The following is a 2,500-nucleotide window of genomic DNA, read 5'->3' as shown; positions in this document are numbered from 1 at the left end:
CCATGTAAACGATCATTGTGACATCTGAATTCATTAATTATCTGAAATACACTGCGTGTGCGTGTGATGTTAAATGTTTGAACCAAGGTTAACGGTTAAAGTGTCAGAGAATGGGTGGTGATTTTTTGACGTCCTCCCATGATCTGAAGTGAGCGTGCGTGTTTGTGTTGGTGAAAGTTTAAGAAATGTACAGCTTTCGGTTCAGCTCTCTGGTGCTCCCTGCTGGCAGTATCACTATACTGTCCTCATGTTTCACAAAAACAGTTTTGAGAGACGTTGTCAGTTTTTGTATGTTGCTTAAATCCTCCAAAGCGGTTGGCAGTAAACATCAGGTCACGGTACTCCACGGAGTCAATGAGCTTGAGTTGAAAAAGAAAATGCTTACAGCACCTGGTATTCCCAGGCGGTCTCCCATCCAAGTACTAACTAGGCCCGACCCTGCTTAGCTTCCGAGATCAGACGAGATCGGGCGTGTTCAGGGTGGTATGGCCGAAAGCAAATAGTGCAGGCGCAAAACCAGGTTTTATACAGTAGCACATAAGGAGTGAGAAAGCTGCTGAGGCTTGACGTTACACTCTTACAAAAACAATCATTAGTTAGATATAAACGGCAGTAATTGATTCAGTAGGACTCCTTATCCATGTAAACGATCATTGTGACATCTGAATTCATTAATTATCTGAAATACACTGCGTGTGCGTGTGATGTTAAATGTTTGAACCAAGGTTAACGGTTAAAGTGTCAGAGAATGGGTGGTGATTTTTTGACGTCCTCCCATGATCTGAAGTGAGCGTGCGTGTTTGTGTTGGTGAAAGTTTAAGAAATGTACAACTGTCGGTTCAGCCCTCTGGTGCTCCCTGCTGGCAGTATCACTATACTGTCCTCATGTTTCACAAAAATAGTTTTGAGAGACGTTGTCAGTTTTTGTATGTTGCTTAAATCCTCCAAAGCGGTTGGCAGTAAACATCAGGTCACGGTACGCCACGGTAGGCCACGGAGTAAATGAGCTCGAATTGAAAAAGAAAAAGCTTACAGCACCTGGTATTCCCAGGCGGTCTCCCATCCAAGTACTAACCAGGCCCGACCCTGCTTAGCTTCCGAGATCAGACAAAATCGGGCGTGTTCAGGGTGGTATGGCCGTAAGCAATTAGAGCAGGCGCAAAACCAGGTTTTATACAGTAGCACATAAGGAGTGAGAAAGCTGCTGAGGCTTGACGTTACACTTTTACAAAAACAATCATTAGTTAGATATAAACGGCAGTAATTGATTCAGTAGGACTCCTTATCCATGTAAACGATCATTGTGACATCTGAATTCATTAATTATCTGAAATACACTGCGTGAGCGTGTGATGTTAAATGTTTGAACCAAGGTTAACGGTTAAAGTGTCAGAGAATGGGTGGTGATTTTTTGACGTCCTCCCATGATCTGAAGTGAGCGTGCGTGTTTGTGTTGGTGAAAGTTTAAGAAATGTACAACTGTCGGTTCAGCTCTCTGGTGCTCCCTGCTGGCAGTATCACTATACTGTCCTCATGTTTCACAAAAATAGTTTTGAGAGACGTTGTCAGTTTTTGTATGTTGCTTAAATCCTCCAAAGCGGTTGGCAGTAAACATCAGGTCACGGTACGCCACGGTAGGCCACGGAGTCAATGAGCTCGAGTTGAAAAAGAAAAAGCTTATAGCACCTGGTATTCCCAGGCGGTCTCCCATCTAAGTACTAACCAGGCCCGACCCTGCTTAGCTTCCGAGATCAGACGAGATCGGGCGTGTTCAGGGTGGTATGGCCTTAAGCAATTAGTGCAGGCGCAAAACCAGGTTTTATACAGTAGGAGTGAGAAAGCTGCTGAGGCTCGACGTTACACTTTTAGAAAAAAAATCATTAGTTAGATATAAACGGCAGTAATTGATTCAGTAGGACTCCTTATCCATGTAAACGATCATTGTGACATCTGAATTCATTAATTATCTGAAATACACTGCGTGTGCGTGTGATGTTAAATGTTTGAACCAAGGTTAACGGTTAAAGTGTCAGAGAATGGGTGGTGATTTTTTGACGTCCTCCCATGATCTGAAGTGAGCGTGCGTGTTTGTGTTGGTGAAAGTTTAAGAAATGTACAACTGTCGTTTCAGCTCTCTGGTGCTCCCTGCTGGCAGTATCACTATACTGTCCTCATGTTTCACAAAAATAGTTTTGAGAGACGTTGTCAGTCTTTGTATGTTGCTTAAATCCTCCAAAGCGGTTGGCAGTAAACATCAGGTCACGGTAGGTCACAGTAGGCCACGGAGGCAATGAGCTCGAGTTGAAAAAGGAAAATCTTACAGCACCTGGTATTCCCAGGCGGTCTCCCATCCAAGTACTAACCAGGCCCGACCCTGCTTAGCTTCCGAGATCAGACTAGATCGGGCGTGTTCAGGGTGGTATGGCCGTAAGCAATTAGTGCAGGCGCAAAACCAGTTTTTATACAGTAGCACATAAGGAGTGAGAAAGCTGCTGAGGCT

General features: G+C 44.2%; 4 non-coding genes across 4 annotated transcripts; all 4 read right to left on the bottom strand.

The window, feature by feature from the left end:
* Positions 1-378: 378 nt before the first annotated feature.
* LOC130394224 (5S ribosomal RNA) lies at positions 379-497 on the bottom strand. Its single transcript, XR_008897404.1, has one exon. It is a non-coding gene; the product is annotated as a 5S ribosomal RNA (ribosomal RNA).
* A 529-nt stretch (positions 498-1,026) lies between these two features.
* On the bottom strand, positions 1,027-1,145 carry LOC130401272 (5S ribosomal RNA). The gene has a single exon (XR_008903736.1). It is a non-coding gene; the product is annotated as a 5S ribosomal RNA (ribosomal RNA).
* Positions 1,146-1,674: 529 nt separating this feature from the next.
* LOC130401101 (5S ribosomal RNA) lies at positions 1,675-1,793 on the bottom strand. Its single transcript, XR_008903561.1, has one exon. It is a non-coding gene; the product is annotated as a 5S ribosomal RNA (ribosomal RNA).
* A 521-nt stretch (positions 1,794-2,314) lies between these two features.
* LOC130394363 (5S ribosomal RNA) lies at positions 2,315-2,433 on the bottom strand. The gene has a single exon (XR_008897529.1). It is a non-coding gene; the product is annotated as a 5S ribosomal RNA (ribosomal RNA).
* Between the last annotated feature and the right edge of the window lie 67 nt (positions 2,434-2,500).

Source organism: Gadus chalcogrammus, chromosome 12 (genome assembly GCF_026213295.1).
Source record: "Gadus chalcogrammus isolate NIFS_2021 chromosome 12, NIFS_Gcha_1.0, whole genome shotgun sequence".
NCBI lineage: Eukaryota > Metazoa > Chordata > Actinopteri > Gadiformes > Gadidae > Gadus > Gadus chalcogrammus.
The sequence above is the reverse complement of the archived record's forward strand: the minus strand, read 5'-3'. Positions and strand labels throughout refer to the sequence as shown.